This window comes from Tinamus guttatus, unplaced genomic scaffold (assembly GCF_059628265.1).
Source record: "Tinamus guttatus ecotype Peru unplaced genomic scaffold, ASM5962826v1 Tinamus_guttatus_pri_ptg000676l, whole genome shotgun sequence".
In the NCBI taxonomy this organism is placed as follows: domain Eukaryota; kingdom Metazoa; phylum Chordata; class Aves; order Tinamiformes; family Tinamidae; genus Tinamus; species Tinamus guttatus.
The window spans coordinates 2,347,304-2,366,788 of record NW_028289210.1 but is presented as its reverse complement, the minus strand read 5'-3'; the positions used below and the strand labels follow the sequence as shown (position 1 = coordinate 2,366,788).

The 19,485-nt window shown below is 38.7% G+C and overlaps 1 long non-coding RNA gene across 1 annotated transcript in view; it reads right to left on the bottom strand.

Moving 5' to 3' along the window:
* LOC148591898 (uncharacterized) overlaps positions 1 to 19,279 on the bottom strand; it is a 45,840-nt gene extending 26,561 nt beyond the window's left edge. Inside the window, exon 1 of the long non-coding RNA XR_015913999.1 lies at positions 19,115 to 19,279. This is a non-coding gene — a long non-coding RNA (uncharacterized LOC148591898). The remainder of the gene's footprint in view (positions 1 to 19,114) is intronic.
* Between the last annotated feature and the right edge of the window lie 206 nt (positions 19,280 to 19,485).

Sequence of the window (19,485 nt, the reverse complement as noted above, 5' to 3'; positions counted from 1 at the left end):
ATGTATATACCTGATGCCTCAGGCCTTTTTCATCTTGCATTTATGGGAGACAAAATTCAAGAAAAAAACCCAACCTGTTCAAGATTAAAGTCACTTCTTACAGTTCAGTGTAGTTTTCTTGGCTGGATAAAGGAAATCCTATAAATTAGATAAGGACACATTTGCACTGTAAAAGCCTCTATTCAGTGTAAAAGAATGCAATGGCCAGTTTGTATCTGAGGCCAAAAAGCTAATGTGTAAAGCTTTTTGAATTCAGAGAGTTCTATGTTACAAACTGGATCTGAAAAATGCAGCTGACAAGTGTCTTAAATTCTTGAGTTATCCAAAAGATCATTCTGCGCAGCATCAATGAGAGCCTGTGCTCAGCTGAAAAGCCATCAGGATGACTCAGCACCCATGTCATTCTATATTAGATGTGCTATCTCCTGGAGAAGAGAAAATCTTTTCAGGTAAGCCAACCGGGGGTTGTCTCAAATAACCTCTTTTTTCTACCTTATTGTTACGTCTGTTGGAAACCTGACCTCAGCCTGCTTCTGAAAGAATAAAAGATCTCACAGAGCCGAGTGCAAATGTAGGGTTACACTTTAGGCATGGAAGTCACATAAAACTCTGTTGTGGATAGTCAAAAGACTGTAGTGGTCCAAAGACAATTTCGCAAAAGGAAAGTTTTGCATTGCTGCAAGTGGCTAGAAATGGAGATGCATCTCACCTGCATGACCTTGTCAGTGAGTGGATAGTTCAGGGACTTACTAAGCAGCATGCAACAAATTTTACTCTTGTCTCCTTCACAGAGGGGAATGCTCCCACTCAGCAACCTGGGCATCCTCTTTGACTCAGATCTCACTCCCATATCCACCCTGTGCCACCATTTCACAGATGTTTTTTGCAGAGTGTCTCTTAAGCCTTTCCACGTATTCTCCTCATTTTCTGTCCAGAACAGCAAAATATGCTTTTCTTTGTCCTCGGTACTTGCAGTAAGAGTCATCCTTTGGGATTTCCTCCATCCTGGAACAAGTACCCTTTATGTTTTCTTTGATTCTGCCTTGAAAGTTGTCCTGTACAAATCTGCAAAGCTAACTCACTATTGTCCCTCAAGATCCTCAGTTCTCTACTAGTGCTAAGCCTATGAGAACTTGACAAGATTTCATCTGTCAGTGCACTAAGGATTGCACATCCATGATATTTGGTTACCAACAGTGTCATTTTAGATATTATCGGCTTTCCAGTACTGCTCCAGAGAATGCCCCTAAGTGCTGTGTCAGCCCTGCCATCCCTGTGCAGCTGGTTTAGGAAGGCATCCCAAATAACACTGGACACCTACACTTGGGCAAAACAATCCTATCCACATTGTCTTGTTTCCATGTATTGCCTCCCTTGCAACCATAAGGAGAGTAAATGAGATTCGAGATAGAGTGAAATGTAATGAAACTATTCAAACAACCCATGACCACCAAAAGTCCTTGACATTCATGCATATGCAAAGAACCTGATGAAGGCTGCTAATTACAGGCTGGCGCTCAAGCAGGAGTGGGAGCTGTGTCTGGGACGTGATAACTGTAACAAGTGGAATATTCATCTCTACAAGGACAAGCCAAGCGTTGCAAGAGAGTCTGGAGTTTTTGTGCCCGTAATCAGCTGTCCTTCTGTTGATACTGTGTTTCCTCAATAAAACTGAGGCACGATCTGCATATTGACTGTTTGCTGCCTCTAGTGTATCGCTAGGAGTGCACCACAGGTCACACTGGCACAACTTAGCATAAATATTCATTAGGACTTTGATTCCAGACTGTGTTCGTTCTGTGTGCATCCTGATCATGACCATTTGACACAATCTTCTAACAAAGCTTTTTATGAGCAGGAGAAAACAAGCAGTTTAAAGTATATTTGAGCAGGTGTTTGCAGGAAACGGCCTCTGAGTGTATAAATGTGGATTCATAGTTAAAAATGATTTGCAAGAGTTGCAATAATTCATCATGAAATATACATATTTCACTTTTCCAATGAAAGAAACTGAAAATGCACACTAATAAGACTCAGTGAACTGAAATTTAGAAAATTTTCATATATTTGTAATCAAATTCTTTTTCAAGCATAATTGCTGCACATATGATACAGGCAATGATATTATTTAAATTGTATGTACCTGCAGCCCAAATATATCCATTATCACGAGTCTTTTTTTGGCTTCATAACCATTTTAACTACTTTTTCCACATTTATTGCTGGGAATATGCCCACAGAAGCAGTTTTGTTGTGGGGCTTTTTATTGGTCTGTTCTTGCTTCATGGACAAGCTGCTTAACTGAACTCTGTAGCACACAACGTGCATTCAGACTCTTCTGAAATGCAAGATTCATTTGAAATGGTATTCATATAGTGTCTGCACTGTAAAACACAGGTACTCACTGCTTGCTATTTAGAGCATTTAAATCATTCTAACTGAAGTAATTTGCTACTTTCTGTTATAAGTTGGTATAATTCCAGCATCAAGACAATTAGAGGATGAACCTTACTCTCCCAGGGAAACCGGTCTGCTGCTTTCACTGGTTTTCTCTACAAATAGTCAAGTTTTTGCCTCACTAACACTTCATTCATCTCAAAGAAGTATTTCATCTTTCCTTACCAGACCAAATGCACAGGGTTTTCCTGAAGACTAGCCAACGAGACAGACTGTGACACAGATTCCCAGTGTGCTGCAGGAAAATGTGTGAAATAGTAAAGTACCTTTTCTGAATTTTCCATGTTGCATTACAAACCAGATCACAGGCAAAATGTTTCTTTTAAGTGTACATGAAAGGCAATTCTTCAATTTAAGAGATCAATATATTATAGTTAAAAAAATGGGAAAGTAAAAAGAAAAAAAAATCCAACAGAATATAAATAAGGATTCCACTGAAAAAACATAAGATTACAAAATTAGAATTATGATGTTCGCAATGAGATGATTCTCTGTGAACATATCTTCTTATTTACATACAGATATGAACTGCACATTGATACCTGCAATCTGTATCTTTCCATGTTTCATATGTTGTTATTTTTTCACAGACAAAGTCAGAGGGGACTCACTGGAGGAGGAATGGTTTGTAAGCTTAGGGGTATAGAGTTTATGGAAAAATGGTGAAGGTGATTTTTCATGACTGGTAGTTTTTACTTAGAGGTTGTTTAGATTTGAAGAGAGGAGGTTCTGCTAATTTTAGCTGCATAGGTACAAAATTACTTATAAGCAAATACAATAATTTAGATGCAGTTTTACTCTGTGGTAAGGGCTATGTCAGCTTCTTGTAGCCTCTTTCCAAATTTCAGATTTTTTGCCGAATACAAGCGCACAGTTAGGAGTTTATAAATGAAATAGTCCCCTTGTCCTTTTCCCATAATCTTCCTGGACAAAAACAAAACCCAATAACAACAAGTCTTTGCATTGAGACATTGTTTTCTCCTGTGGTTCTTATACAACAGGACAGTCCTGCACACAAAGAAGTGCTCAGCAAATACACATCCATGCAAAGACACCGAACATATGAATTCTCCTTGCCTTATGCATGGTGTTGTTGCAGCTCAGCATGTATGATACCCAATGGCTGATGCTCTTTTTATTTTTTAAGAACCCACAAAAGCATTTGTGCCTAAACACTTTCCCTCAGACAGCAATAGCCAAGCATGCATATAATAACAACCAACAATATTAGGAATAAAAATATATGTAAGGCCCTTTAGTTTAAATTCATTTAAAACAGCTCAAAAGAAAGGCAGGGTTTTTTTGGTTTTTGTTTGTTTGTTTTTATTTTTTTGTTGTTGTTTTTTTACTGCCTTTTTGCAGGTGCAAGGCCAGGAACACAGGACTGTGAAACCAGCTGCCGTGGAGGAGCCAGCAGAGCTGGGAAGGGAACGCAGCGCTCTGCTCTGCCCCGGCATCGCACTGGCTGCACCACAAACATCTTTGCCTTTAAGGTAGACAAATTGGTGAGGTTTAATATGCTCCACAGTCCCTCCTTCTTCTTTTATATGCCACTGAAGCACCAACAGAGACAGATAATCTTTTGAACAGCAGCCATGAGGTGTAACCAGAGGAGCGTCTATGGCAAAGCCCTACTTTGAAGCGTTCCGGAGCTTTTAAGGGGAAATGTAAATTTGAACAGCCATTGAAGCCACATCTGCTTAGCAAAACCTCTTGAAAGGCATGGGCTTTCTGTTTGAAAAGCTATTTTGGGCTCCCTCTGACAGCTATGACTGACTTTCTCAAATAATTTTCTTGTATCAATTTAAAGCACGTGTGGTCTCATTCAAAGGAAACTGTGGCAAGTGTGGTGAGCTTCCTAGAAAGAGCATGATTCAGAAACGGCCGCGAGTGGCATGCAAGTCTTGCAACTGTGAGCTGGGGTATTTCTCTTTAGTGTGTGCACTTCTTTACAGGACAAAGACCTCTTTAAAAGTATATAAGACCAGTTATTGCTCCATCAGAATAAGTGGGTTGCTAGTTTGGGGTCCTTATTAGTTTTAGATACACAGCTAGTGAGGCTGGTGAGTCACTTCTATATAGGCAAAACATGCAGTGACATGATAAAATTGTGACATTGGGACTGCAGTCTGACCAAGCTAGAGTTACTTAAACACTTCAGCTAAAATCCCAAGACTATTAAAAATTTACAAGTAATCTAAGAAAAAGTATGCTGTAAAAATTTCAACTCCTGTCCTTGTTTAACAGCATTTCAATGTTTTGCAAATGATATAAAAAAAGGAAGATGCTAGACTGATGGGTCTTTAAAGACCTGAGAAAAAAGACGGAGATACAGTCCAAGTAAGTGATTTTTCTCTGATCTTTTTATTATAGAATGAATTATTTAAAACTAAATGAAATTTATTTTGGAAAAATCCCACTAAAACATTATATGCTTGTTTAATGCACGCTTTACGACTGAACAGGGAGAAAGGGAGGTGGTAAAAGATTATAATGCCTATTAATATTTAAATTGGCCTGACATTGGAGTAAATAATATATGCAAAATATGTTAAAATAACATACTTAATATTGTGAAATAAAAAATACTAAAAGAAAAACCTGGCTTTGCAAGTTTAATTTGCTCCCTTAGGTCACATGATTTTTTCCTTTCACATCTCCCAGCTGTAGAATAAATTTGCTAGGGGAGAGGGCAGTGCTTCAGAGTATCACAGAGGAAGCAGCCTGTCACATGCAGAGCCCTGGGCCTTTTCCTGCCTCAAGAAAACACACAGGGGAAGTGCCAGAGGGACCAGGCAGAAAATGATGGTCCCTCTAAACACGCTTCCCAGAAGAAGGGAGTGCTATCCCCATCTCTGTGAAAGCACTGCAAGGAGAGGCTTATTCCAAAGAGATTTAGATGTAGCTAAAATGCCCATATGCTGCACTTGGCTTTAGAAGAGAAAATATAAGTTAGCTCCTCATTTTCCCTCATGGTGAGTGGGGAACCTGAGGTACCTAGAAGTAAGTGTCATAGTGCCTGACATATGGAATGGAAATAAATCATTAGGAAACACTGAAGAGAGGGAGTCTGGCTGAAATCCTTTAACTTCTAGATGAAACAGCACCCTCAGGCCTCAATATTTTGACATCCATATTTTCTAGACTTTTCTCAGCATAGGATTATTCAAAATTAGATACTAATTTCTCAGAAGGTAAAAATAGCTTAATGTTGGATTATAAAATAGATGCAGATTTAACACCCATACCTGCCTAGCTTATCAACTATATCAATGACATTTCCCCACACACATCTCAGTTCTAACCTTAATTTGTTGTGTTCTCTTTCTCTTCTGCTTTATCCCAGTGTCTGTGTCCAGTCACTTCTAGGATCATGTTAGTTCATTCCTAAATTTCAGCCAAAAATTGAGAGGTCCAGACTTCTTGGCCAGCTAGTACCCAGAAATTATCTTCCCTCTGGAATATCGCCAGTCTCTGCGTGCAGTCTGTCTCTTCAGCTTATAAAAGACTTCTTCCAGCTCCATGTTGCTTGTGCCCAAGACACAAGGAGCAAAAAGAGACACTCTCTGGCTTCCAAAGATCAAATACTTTTCTCATTAGTAGCTTGATTTTTTTTTTTTTTTGGTAAGATTTTAAAACTATTTAATTTTCATCAGGCTGAAATTCCCTGTGGCTTTGAAGCATTTTTTTGAGCTTCTTTATGTATATTTTGGATCTGGAGGATTTGGGAGGAGGAAGGTGTGTTAGCATGGTCCCAGGACAAGTATTTTAATTATTTTGAGCACACAAGTGAATCAAAACCAGAAGCAAATAGAAAATAAATGCTACACTTCATACTGCATTTTTTTTCTAAAATAACTATGTCACAGTGAAGAAATTCCATGCATTCTGATCAGCTAGTTGTGTGTTCCTGTGCCTATGGTTTTGAATCCCGCCCGTGTAGTTATTGTCAAGTAATCATACAGTCAACATACAAACAAGGCATGCAGTGACAGCTTTAAGGGAAATGTATGTCTAGGAAAACTTATGTGGTTTGAATGTGGTTTGCATAAAGTAATTTTAGAGATTCACTGCACTTGAGATGGCTGAAACTATCCACTTCATTGTCATGAATACAGAGCATAAAGAATGAACTAGAGTAGGAAATTATGGTTGTCACGCACATTCATTCACTAAATTAAAGCGTCATGCATTGTGTTCCATATATTTTTCATAGTTCAAAATTCACGGTGGACAGTCCAGCTTTGTACAAAACATGTGAGCTCTAAGAAAAGGACCATGATGGTAAGGACAGGACATCGGTGTCTCAGACTAGCAAATCCCGCTGCATTTATTTTAACAAACACAGCCAGTCCTCTGCTATTTCACTTGTCAGACTGTGAGATAGGATCTGCCCAGTAAGAAACAGCATTTCTAGTAGCATGTTTTCCTTCTCCCTTCATCCTCGGTTGGAGTACAGTTTTGCTTCTGGATATCCATCTCTGATCCAGTTGCTAACGCTACACTATACATTACAAATGGTATTATAGGACATTTAAAGCACTTCTGCAGTATAACTTTAAGTGCTCTCAACCTGAGAATACATAATATGTTTTTAAAGATGGAATATGAACTTCATCTTATGATTAATTCACAGAATATTGGCATCACACACTGTACTGTTCAGTTATAAGTTATGGAAATTTCATCACTGAATTATGTTTACAAACATTGAAAATGCAGTTAGCCATCTAAAGGAAGAAACCAAATTCAATAATGTGAATAGGAAATTGGTTTCTAACAGATTTTTGGATTTATGAGTCGAAAGCACCTGCTTAAATATAAGTATCATAAATATACAAAGCAAACAACCTTAATCCTGTCCTTGAAAAAATATATTTTACTTTTATATATTTCAAATATATTTCAATATTCAAATATACTTGAAAAAATAGAGTAGCTATATATGAGCTCTAGAAAAACACACAGATTTCAGGCTGACTAACATTCTAGTTATCAAATGGCAAACCTATAATTAATATTCTAAAATAAGATTTTGTATTTTTACAAGAGGGTATAGAAAGCATAGTCCAATAACTCTTGTATGCTGTGGGTGATTATACATGAAATCAGTGCAAAATCAATTAAATCTCAGAATTAAAATTATCTTGTGGTTGCAGCAGCAAGAGTATCATATATGAGCATGTCAGTGAAACTGTCAATTTGGAGGGCAGAACAGGAATAATAAATATTACATCTAGTGTTTGGATCTACACAGAAACTCCAATCTAAGCCTTGCATATAATCATATAAAATCTTGAAGAATAGCTTAATCATAAGGTCTGGAACCAGATTTGCACACAGATGTGCAAACTACATATGAATGCTTTCTATTTAAGAAATAGAAGTTCTTTCATAAAACTTGGCTCTTAATCATTATTTATCTGACTTATATTACATTCTTTCTGGAAAGGAATAGGGAGAGAGAGTGCAAGAATGAGGGAGGGATTAATGATGAAAAAAAGGTATTCACACCCTGTAGAAGAGGTATATTGCATCCTTGCAGCAGTGGAACTGGCACCAAACATATTCCTCCTTATCCTGGCAACTTTATTGGATTGGGCTTGGAAAAAGACAACAGCAATTAAACTTTAAGGCACATCTTTGCAAGTCATTATGGTTTTATCAATGTTAACAAGGCTTCTAAAAAAAAAGATAAAAAATATCAGCTCAGCTATTTCTGGCAAAATATTTCCCAAAAAAAAAAAAAAAAAAAAGGTCCCAGTAAGGAATCTCTGTGGTAATGCTTGAACTTTGTTATATCATGCGGCCCAGCCGCAACTGTCGAGCGATGGCCAGACGCTACAGCAGACTCAATGATTTAGTGGACTTTCCCCATCCGGTGTTTAATCTCCCGGTGTGCCCTTCCTGCGCATGAACCGCTGCTGAGATTTAAACGAAGATTTTTGTGGTCTGAAAGCAGCCATGCTACCTGACACAAAAGAAATCGTCCTTCCTGATTGAATCAACAAGAGCTGTTTTAAGTGAGAGCTTGTCTCATCTGGCAGTTTCTCCTTGCATATCCTGCTGGTACCTCCCAGAAAACATAGAAATATTCTGGCAAAGAAATGGGACCGTAAAGAGGATTCTTTGTTCCCTGTTTTGCAGTACGGTTTGACAATGAAGATATAAAGATATCTGTAGGTCACTGAAGGTTCTTATTGCCTCTGGCATTACTAATTTGATAAGCAAATAGAAAACAAACACGCCAACCACACGCACAGAATGGCAGAATCATTGCAAATCCGGAAGCAGACAACGCTAATAAACGACGGTTTCATTTCAGCGGCATCCAAAACAGCATCCGACTGAGGATCTGGATCAAGACTTTCTCTGGAGATTTAAGTAGGACAAAGAGCTTTTATGTTCTTTCTTTGGGCACCTGATGCTAAATCCAGATGGCTGAAGCTTGGTATTGGACACAGTGGCTGCCCATTCATTTGTTGTGCAAATATTTTCCCTCAGCCATAAGTAAGCCAATTTTGGTATTATTGAGCACAGATCCAGGGAGCAAGTGGCCACATTACTTGATCACTTATTCATCTAAATGAGTAAGTTAAGAAAAAAAATCAAATATTCTTCGAACTAATCAACAGACAGGCAAGACTGTTAAATGCTTAAAAAAAAAAAAAAAGGAAAAAGAAGAGAGAGATTGAAGCTATCTATTCCTTACTAAATAACACTTTTTATACTCTCCTTGTTCTTCCTTTTTCTTTCTTTTTTTTCATTGCCTGCAGTATGTATAAAACGATTGGGAGGAGCTATTAAGCAAATCATCTAAAGCATGTAAAGCCCATCTCCTTTAGTTATAAAAATAAGAGCAATAGTGTTATGTTAGATCCATTCAACTTGAACTGAATTTATTGAACTGTAACTATAAGCAGGTATACTTATTAACTTGCTAAAAGTTATAACAAGGAAAGGAATAATGATTAGGGAGAGACATAAGTTCTTTCCCTACCCCAGAACTGCTTAGCCTATGCATGAGGGCCACCATCTAATCTTGTATCCCACAGATCCCTGGTTAATCCATTGAAATAGGCTGGAGAACAGCATGTAGAGCCAGGACACATGGGGAAGTGATGCTTACTCGGACGAAAAGGTGCTTTGGCTTCAGGGGTGCAAAGGGGGCATCTCTCTCTTTCACCACCCTCCCTGGCTCTGATTGTGAGTGAGAGAAGGAGCCGTTTCAGCAGCGCTCAGGACTGGGCTCACCTTTGCCAAGTGAGATGGCTCACCAGGACACGGGCAGACGCCAAATCAGAGGGACTCTGCATGTAGCCCAGAGGAGGAGTATAGCCTCTACATTCCCTGAATCAGAGCAAAACACTTTTGCTAACATCGTTCTCCTCCAGTTCCCCAGTGCAAGGTTAGGAGATGGGGCCAACCAGAATGAGAGCTACTACAAAGAGGTGCAATTGCCATGTACACCACAGCTCACTCATTCATCATATAAACTACGTTATTTTTAAATCATTTCTGCTTTTAACTGAGGCAAATCAGAGACAAATCAATGACAAATAACAGAGACTGAATACAGTAAATGAACAAATCCAAAAAAGCACCCCCCAAAAAACCAAAAAGTCAAAAACATAGTGCTACATCTTGAACTGAAAGCAGCTAGACAAAAGTTATTTAAAAAGTAAGACAAAACAAAACTGTTTACCATACTGCAACTGTTAAGCTAGAACAGAATGGGGAAAAACAATGAAACATATTTTCTCCTAAGCAAGCAAATTATTCATTTACTGCAACAAAACCAGTATCATAAAGTGGCTAAAAAAGAAAAACAATCTAGCAAAACTGCCTTTATCATAACCAGCATCACTGGGGAGCCACCTTTCTTCAACATGCAAGACTATCACCCTCATCCTCTCTGCCTCCAGCTACCAGAGACCCTTGAGCCCATGCTGGTCCTTATTCTGAGCAAGTCTCTTCACATGCCTGCCAGGCTCTCTCCTTTGCAAATCAGTGGATGGAGTCGATTCCTTTTGCAAACAGGAAGGGGAGATCTGAGCATGAGTACGATGCTGCTTTAGTAGCATTGAGTAGAGGACAATTCTGCTTTAAGTATCCTTTTCAACTCCTCCTTTATTCCCTCCTTATCTTGAAGTCCTTCCTATTGCTATCGCTACTTGGTCTCTCCTTATCTCCTACAGTATCCTCCTCTTCATTCTTCCTGTTCCCCTTGATGATTACCTTCACAATCTCTCTCTCATCGTATTCTCTTTCTTATTTGATTTTCCAACTTTGTCACTCCATATGTTCCTTTTCCAGCATTTTTTTTTTAAGAACTGCACACCTTCAGCCAGCTACCATTATTTGTTCAGAGTCAGGTTTTTACGACCTCTCTTCCTTTCATATCTCCCTTTGCTGCTCCTTTGATTTTTTTTTCCTGCCTCTATCTCTCTGTCATTTACTCTCTATCTTCAACATTTTTCTCACACAATTATGGATATCTGAATAGAGTTGGATTTGAAGTAGCTGCCCAGAATAGAGCGCCAGGAGTTCCTTCTAGAGGTCACTTTAGCAGGCATGGTATGCAGCTGCAGGAGATTTAAGAGCAGTGACAGTTGGTGACAACCCAGTGTTTCAGCCTGGCCAGCTGGTCACATAATCTGCCAAAGATATACATGTGCATACTCTCCCCGACTCCCCTGATGAATTTAAATCCAGAGAACAGAGCCACAGCTTTCAAATTAATTGGAGTGGAAAGGTGTAATGAGAGAAGTCAAAAACATAAGAGCATAAGAAATGCCCTATGGGATGAGGTCAATGATCCGTGTAGCCCTGTACTCCATGACCAACCGTGGCCAAGGGACAGGGTATGTAAGGACAGGATGTGATCCTGGATGTTTTGGGAATTTCACCTCCCTTTACTCTCTCGAAGTCCAGAAGGATAAAGCAGGGATGAACCATCCAGCATTGCTTTTGCTATTCTTTTTATGGACCTGCATTCATGGATTTGTCTAATCCTGTCTGAATCAGCAGATATCCTCTGTCTCCACAACTTCCTGTGGCAGCAATATCCAGAAGTTCACTACCTACTGCATAAAGTAGTATATCTTTTTACTTATTTTAAAAGTCTCTGCCAGTTCTGTTGTCTAGGTTTCTAGATAACAGAACACTATGAAACATCTTCACAAGTTTCATAATTCTGTAAACCTTTTTTTCTGATATCCTCTCTCAGCTTTCTCTTCCTCAAACTGACATCTCTTTTCACTTGCTCCATTAATAACAAATGCGCAGTGAGAAATCCTGAGGACAAACTCAGGTGGCAAAGCCATTGGTGTGCCTGAAGGGTCCTGGGAAAGGGAAGAGTTTTGAAAAAATCCCCAGTTATTTCCCTAAACAGTGCTTCTTTTCCAGATTAGTGAACAAATTTTCTTTCTTGAATTTATATGACATGTTAAGACTTTTCTGTTCCATAGACTTCTGTGCCGGCTTCAGCCACATCATGGCCCGGTCCCTGCCCCGTTTCCTCCTTGACTACTGGGCTTCAGAAATCACTAAAATGCATGTACTAAATGGAGCTAAGTACTGGCACTTCAAATCCTCTCTGCTATAGAATTCTTTATAGAGATTTTTTCTTTCCTCTTTAGACAATCTTCAGTATGCCTTAGACAATCTTCAGTATGCCTATATTTAAATATTTTTAATAGGGGTAAAACAAAGGGCTATTTATAGGGATGAAAAAGAAAATCCCTGTTATTGTTTAATATCTATGTGATGGAGAGAAGTGACTTTCATAATTGCCAATATCAGACATGAAAACAACTGGCCATCCAGTTGAAACTCTCTAAAAATGTTATTATTCACTGGCTTGAAGACTAAGTCAGGACATCCAGCACATTCAGAAGAGAATACCCATCCAAAAAACTCTGAATATTTTTGTGCTTTATTGTTATCAATGTTTTCATGGCATTCATGATGTTAGTTTTGTACCTATGTAACCAAAGCCATAATTTTAAGCTGTTACTCAGCCATTATAATCAAAAGAAATATGAAGCCTTGAAAATGAATCTCAAATGAATGGATTCATTCATTTGAAAATAAATCCAAGGCAAACATTCCAAATGTTTGAATCCTAAATACTTCCTGAGATACATGGTTTCTGGAAGCATTTGGAAGTCTTAATTAAAATGCTGTTTACAGAATGTACCCTGATTCTCAGAACTGCTGGCTACTGGGTAAAAGCTACCTGAACTGATGAGGCAAAACAGAAAATTAGAGAAATCATGAAGTTTTGGACTTGTTAGTCTTCCTGTAGAGAGCATGATTTTGCCATATTTGGAAATGTTATTTAAAATGACCAAGAAGGTTAATAAAATTAGTGCAAAATCAGGGCAAAACTAAATACATAAAAGGAATATCCAGTGGCAGCACACACCAAGAAATGCATCAGAAGGGCAGCTTAGTTACAGCCACTTCATACTCTTCAAAGTTTTTCCTCATAGATGCAAATGTAACAGTTTAGAGCTGTTTATTTATTTATTTATTTATTCATTGACTGAAAGCTTCATTTCTAAAATATCGACCTATACCAGAAGTCACCTGTGGGTCCCAAGTGGGTCTCTAGGATCAGTCCTGCCAGCACAACTTAATGGTTTCCCATTGCTGTCCTACAGCTTATGGTCCTGCCAGCAGGACCTAAGCAGAGCGGACGCTCAGCAGATGGCCTCTCCACCCAGCTCCCACCACCTCCAGGCCCAGGCTCCACTTTGTCCATTTGCAAGTCATCTCTTGGCAAACAGTTTATTTGAAAGAGTCCCATTCTCCTGCTTTGGATCCCTCTAGGATCCAAAAGCCTTCCCTCACCTTCCTTAATACAGATTTTTCTTCTCTCTGCTGGTTTTTGGGAGGCTGGGAAGCCCTCTCTTCGGCGGGCGTTGACCCAGCAGTAACACTACGCACTCACACTGCCTGTGTACAACATCACACCCTTGAGTTGCACCAATTTTGCAGACGTTTTACAGGAAACTATTGCACGAATTAGATCCAAGAAAGTAAAAAGGTATTATTCTGACCAGCATAGAACATTTTATTCAATAAGGCCACACATCTCATCTTTACCATTTCTTTCCTTCTTTAAAAGACTGCAGATTTAAATGGCAAGGCAAAACAAAACAGAACAAACAAACAAAAAAACTACCTGTCAAAACCTTGGGATTACCTGTTCTATTGAGGCTCAGTGTTTCATGTAGGTCTCCACCGCCATGCAGCAAGCAGGTGCTCAGAAAGTTGTTCAGTCCTTGCTAGGCCAGAGCTTTGCCAGAGGAAAGGAGTTTTTTTCTGTGACCGTAAGATTGGTCTATCTTTGGTTGACTTTGCTTTCCTTCCAAAGAAACTCTAAGTACCAGCAATATGAAATCCACATCATTTATGGTAAGGTAGTGAAACTTTTAAGTTTTCCAGCTTCTGAAATACCTTGCAACCCCTAGAAAACAAGGATGGGAGCTATCACAACAGGGAAGAAAAAGCATACACAACACATCATCGTGGGAACCAGATCCCCTTTCTGGGATCTTGGCATTAAAAAATGTATCTATTCCCTGGCTGGTAGGCCCATAGGCTGACTTGTTTCACACAGCGCGCTGCGAAGAGAGTCACGGCTCATGGATGCTGCCTCTCGCCCTGGCCTGGGACATGCTGCTCCCTCCCTAGCAGCCCTGTTTGGGCACATGATGGCCAGGAAGGCTTGCCATAAAGGAATTTTCATCCATGCATCTCAGAGATGCTGCTTGAAAATAGCATGTGTATTTACCTCTACAGTTCACTGACATCCTGACTACTTGTCCTACTTTTTTCAGCAGTTGCTAATGAAGCCGCTGTATCTTACTGGATTTCTTTTTTCAATTTTCCCCCTTCCCCAGCTCTATATTTCAGTAGAAAAAGCAGAAACCACATCAAGAAGCCTCATTTTTCCTTTTATAAACAAAATCAGACTGCCAATAGCTTGACAGTCTTGATGAGAAAGGCATAGTGAGTGGTCCAGCCATTTTTTTCTTGGGATACTGAACTCTGTAAGGTCACATTACTGGGGACCACAATCTGCTTCAATTTATGCACGAACGGTAGTTTTCAGTTTGACCAATTCTTCTTCAGGAGGCCAAGCTCACTGAAATAATATTTTGACAGTCTAAAAACAAATTCTGTTTCAGACAGTGTTCCAGCTCAGTTTGCTATTGACAGAGTGAACACATTTACTTTGGAAATCCCCCAGAGGTGACTTAACTAGGAACCTGGATCATTTTGTCTATACTGTAGGACCCATGCTTCCCAAATCTTGATCAGGGCTTGTACCCTGACTGTGTCCCCAGGCCATGTTGGTGCATGAGGCAGGAATCTGTACTATGGCATCCATGAAAGCCAAACCAGACACATACCATGATACACTGAAATCAGGTGAAAATTGAAAGGCTTTGAAGGTGCACAGGCACAAAACCATAGGTAGGCAGTTGCACTCTTTTGTAAGATCCACTTACGGTAATACCCAACAGAAGGTGATTTCAGACTTTGAAACATTAGCAACATTTTTACAATATTGAATGCATGCTTTTTTAAAAGTGTCCAGTAAAACAGAACCTTCATTCTTTTCTCCGCTTCTACACTGCTACTTTTCCTGGTGCAGTTATATAATGCATGGACCTGATCCAAATCTTTAGTCTAAAAGAAATTTTCTTGGTTAGTTACTTGGCTGTTAGAAAGAAAAACACAACAGAAAATGCCTTTCCTAAAAGGAACACATAAAATTTAAATGTAAAAATGATAAAAACTACTGATACATATTATTAAAGAGTTTTCTATATGCCTTTCACTGCTAAATTAATAATTTCAGCAATGATGTTCTAGCGATTCTGATATTATATGGAATAGTGAAAAAAATATAATTTCTAGAGTTCCCATTTGTTGTTTTCCAGTTTTGTGCTTTCAATTCTACAAAATGGAAAATACTTCTCTTCATCTCCTCCTCCCATTTTTAGAGCAGACTTAGCTCCTGTAAGTGTAAATAGGCTTTACTATTAGAAGAAGAAAGTAAAAATGAAGAAAGCTGAAAAACTCTGTTAATTCAGGAAGTTCTGCATCTGTGAGATATCTACTTAACTGGCACAAAAAAGGCAGTAAACAGCAGTGACACACTTTTAGTTACACAAAAACAAACAAACAAACTAAAAAAGGCCTGACAAAAAAACTCACGTTAAAAGCTCAAAGTACGATATGAAAAATCAGTCAAGTCAAAATCAGTCAAAATGAAGCCGTAGTCGATTTAAAAAAATAAATAAATAAACCAACAAACTTGTAACTGTCGTCCTGTAGTAGTTTCATCTTACATTATGAGTTGAACGCTTTTCTGTTGCACAGGTTACTTTTAGCTTTTCAGAAGTTTGCATTAAGTGTAAATTGTTTACTATAGCAGGAGACTCACTTGCAAACACAGAATGAGGAAACACAGAAGAGTCACGGTGGGAAGGGACCTCTGGAGATCGTGGAGTCCAACCTCTGCTCCAGCAGGGTCAGTTAGAGCAGTTTGCCCAGGACCTGCTGTCCATTCCAGTTTTCAACATCTCCAAGTACGGAGACTCCACAGCCTCCCTGGGCAACCTGCTCCAGTGCTTGGCCTCTCTCACAGTGAAGTGTTTTCCTGCGTTCGAGTAGAACTTCCTGCATTTTGGTTTTGTCCATTGCCTCTCATTCTGCCCCTGGCCCCAGGTATGAGACTCCAGACAGTGTTTGAGAGCACAGACTTTGCCGTGATGGGCACGTGTCAGATGTGGCAGCCTGCTGCACTGTGTTTTCTAGGATGGTTCTGCTGAGCATGAGACCCAAGCAGGGTCCTACTCCATCTGCAGTACAGCACAGTGAAGAAAGAGTAAATAAGAAGTAATATTTACTCCTGTAAATAAGGAATGTATGGAGGTAAAGGAATTCCCTTTTGATAAGCTAGAATTCCCACGTAACAGATTGGTTAAAAATAGTAATGCTTGTAATCTGAAGTAGCCAAATTATTTCCCATGGGGAAAACCATCAGGATTCACCGGACCAATATCACTTTACAAATCTGCCAACAAATGGCTTATTAAACCAAAGTAGTTGACTGATTTCCTCGAGAAAGGTGGATTGTGTATAGCAGCATGACCTTCAGTCAGGTAAGTATTTTATAAGTTATTCTAATTTATGATTATTTAAAACCATACCTTAACATGGCTGACTGTGATTTCAATAAAGAACCTTGAAAATAGTCCAGTGTGTGAGAAGCAGGATGCACGTACAGAACACATGGGAGGATGCATGCACAGCTCACAGAGGTGCTAGAACTGGGGTCTGTAAAAGATCATTTTACTGATGTGTTCTGCAGAAAACCTCCAGCCCCAAGATGAACTACTCTGCACTGGAAGCCAACATCCTTTATGCACACCACAGCTCCTAAGTGAGAGCCTCTCCTGCATTCTCCAAGCCTGTGGAATGGGTCAGCCATTGCTTATGAACAGAACTTATTTTCATGACTAAAAAATAAACAAATGTATCCAGAAAAGAGAAAAGTCAAAGTCATGTATTTATCAAACCATGCTAAGCAATGCATTTTGAGCAAAACCACACTACAGCTTTGGAGGACAACTTTGCAGGATTTGTTGTCTCTTTTAACTCAGTGAACACTTTCTTTTAGAATTAAGCAGTGCTGTTCCAAGAAAAGCTGCTGACATCTCCCACTAAGCTGTCAGAAGGCTGGAAGCAGTTAAGCACTAGCGGGACTTCTCAGTGCAATTCTGTTACTACAAATCAGGTAACACACCCCTTCATAATTAAATAAAAAAGGAAGGAGGTGCACAGAAAGCTTTTTTGTGCCACAACCCAGCAAGAACTTAACCAAGACCCCAAGCAGGTGGCTGACACTGCGCTCCCAGGTCGCAATGCTGCATGTGCCACAGGACATACTGACTCTGAGACACATCTCAACGACTTTGAAACAAGTTCTGGTTATATTAATAAAGCCGTCAATAATACTCACTATGCATTGCTACCTAAGAGTGAATATAGAGACATTTTTATAACTCAGCCTCTCTTTCAGTTTAAAAAATCCTCACTCCATTATAAAGATTTAGAGATAGCAGCACTTAGAGTTGAAACTTATGTTAACATTTATAGTCTTCTTATCAATCACATTCAGAACATATTCTCTCACTTGCAGTACTAGACTTGGATGATAGCTAGAGCCATTATAGTATTTACCGAATTACAGTTTTGATCGTGCACATCAGCCTGAATTTTATTCCCTTTGAAGTGTGTGTCTGCTTCTCTGCCACTGCAGCTCTTAATTCAGTATACTCACACAAACAGAAAGCTTTGGGCATTCAGCTTAAGCTATAAAGAGGCTAAGGATAGTTGTTGTTACAGTCTCTGTTCTGCAGGCAGTGCAGTCAGTCTGAGGCAGGAGAACAGCCCTTTGGCAAAGGTGATCTCTTAAACTGTCTCCTATTCACTGCTAGGACTGGTGAGTTAAAGGCATAGGGAAAAGCACAAACTGACACATACAGCACCTCAGGAGGTTATCCTGGGAAGAGTTTGATTATGCTATTGTTCTGGAGGGGAAGACACTTAGCATGAGAGTTAAATTATGCTCATATTTACAAAACAACAGACATATCTGTAGTCTCATGCAGTGGAAGAGAATACTCAGCACATACCTGAGACAAATCAGTTGTTAAAAAAAAAGGAAAACACAAATTAAAACAAAAAAAAAAAACCAAAAAAAACAAAAAAACAAAACAACAAAAAAAAGGAACCTCCTTTCACACATCTCAGGGCCATTCCATGGCTTTGGAGGAATGAATTTGCACATTAGATATACAGAGAGATATGTTAATAATGAAAAATGAAAATATGTATTCTACATAAGTAGATCTTATTTTCTTTTATGTACTTATCTCTTTGTGCATTTATCTTTTATTTATTTACATTTTCATAGAAGGATTCCATAATAATCTAGATAAGTAACATTTTTCCTCTGCTTCAACAGTCATTTTCCTGTTGAAAATCCAATCTGAGAGATCTCCCAGGACACATTAGTGGATAATTGGAAAGGAATCAAATGGAAGTTAAGAATTATTAACACTTTTTCTCTGGTCTAATGAGAAGAGTACCCACTGACCAGATATATTCATCTACATTAATATGTATTTATTAATTTGTACTCCTTAATTTGAAGAGATTTGTTAATACATGAATTTTAAAATAACCATTAAATTATGTCAGACCTACTACACTCCACCCCCAATTTCCTGCTTACACACAGCAAATATCATAATCATCAGAAAACTTTATCCCTTTTAGGAATGTCTGAACATATTGGAATAAAAATAAAACATGGCTGGATGAAACCGTATAAAAGTGCAATGAGATCTCTTTCAGTGGGATCTGAGCTCTGGACAACTTTATAAATTCAATTGTTTGTGTTTTATTTTTCAAAGAAAATACTTCAATTCCCTTCCCTCTTCCATCTATGGCAGAGCATTGAAATTTTCACATTTTCATGAGAAATATTATTCTTGCAGATCCCTACATTCTCATCAAAAAGTTTAGCAAACTATGAATAGTTTTTAAAAAGGAAAGAAAAGAGTACCTCACTTATTCTGCAAACAAGTCCAAACCTCCCACTCAGAATGAACCTCTGCCAAATTACAGCACGAAATGGTCCCATGGTGAGAATCCTGAAAAGCGAAAGTAAAGTTTTAGTTTACACAAAAAAAGGAGTAAGAGAAAACTCCGGTGTATAATACCTGCTGAAAAAAAAGCAGCAACTTGCAAGACAAGACTCCTAAATGATAGCAATTATCAATTCCTATTCTAAATGTTACTTCATTAAGATTTGATTTAAAACTGCTTTACCTAAGAATGGAGCTTAATTGTCAGACTTGAATGCAAAAAAAAAAAAAATTGATTCAGATTCTGTGATTCAGAAATGTCTCTGTCTCACTGGTTCTCCAAATATGG